We start from the raw sequence: 981 nt of genomic DNA on the forward strand, positions 1-981 counted from the left end.
TATATTTCTTTAGAAGGTATTCCATATTCCGGTTTATAAAATGGGTGCCTTCATCACTAATCAAGGTTCGAGGCACACCGAAGCGAGCGAATATGTTCTTCTTGAGAAAGGTGATAACCTGTTTCGAATCATTTGTTGGAGTAGCTATTGCTTCAACCCATTTTGAGACATAATCCACCGCCACCAAAATATAAACTTTGTTATATGACGATGGGAATGGACCCATGAAATCAATACCCCACACATCGAACACTTCTACTTCTAATACAGGATTTTACGGTATTTCATCTCGTTTTGAGATGTTACCGGTGCGCTGGCATCGATCGCATTTCTTCACATAGTTGAATGTATCTTTGAATAATGAAGGCCAGAACAACCCCGATTGTAGAACTCTTGCTGCAGTTCGGTCACCACTGAAATGACCCCCATACTCGGAGTCGTGGCAGTGCCACATTACCTTTTCTTGTTCCTCCTTGGGCACACATCTTCGCAACAGCCCATCCACTCCTCTTTTGTACAGAAAGGGTTCATCCCATACATAGAATTTGACATCGTGGATAAACTTCCTTCGTTGTTGGTAAGTGAAATCAGATGGGATTGTACCCCCCCACCGTGGTAATGGCAAAGATGTGTTCATCAGCAAATTGATCTCGAATCGGTCTAATGTCCTCATTCTCCTCAACCTTCTCCAATCGAGATAGGTGGTCAGCCACAGTGTTCTCTGACCCCTTTTTATCCTGGATCTCAATGTCAAATTCTTGTAGTAATAGAATCCATCTAAGCAACCGTGGTTTTGATTCCTCGATATATTTCTCAATCATATCAGAAAATATGGACATCATGCACCTTTGAAATGTGGCTGGCGCATTACACAATCCAAATGGCATTCTTCGATAAGCAAATACCCCATACGGACATGTAAATGCAGTTTTCTCTTGATCCCCGGGTGCTACAGCTATCTGATTGTATCCTGAATAGCCG

General features: G+C 42.4%; 1 protein-coding gene across 1 annotated transcript in view; it reads right to left on the reverse strand.

The window, feature by feature from the left end:
* LOC140919806 (uncharacterized) overlaps window positions 1-981 on the reverse strand; it is a 20,145-nt gene that overhangs the window by 17,430 nt on the left and 1,734 nt on the right.

Source organism: Cicer arietinum, chromosome 3 (genome assembly GCF_000331145.2).
Source record: "Cicer arietinum cultivar CDC Frontier isolate Library 1 chromosome 3, Cicar.CDCFrontier_v2.0, whole genome shotgun sequence".
Taxonomy (NCBI): domain Eukaryota; kingdom Viridiplantae; phylum Streptophyta; class Magnoliopsida; order Fabales; family Fabaceae; genus Cicer; species Cicer arietinum.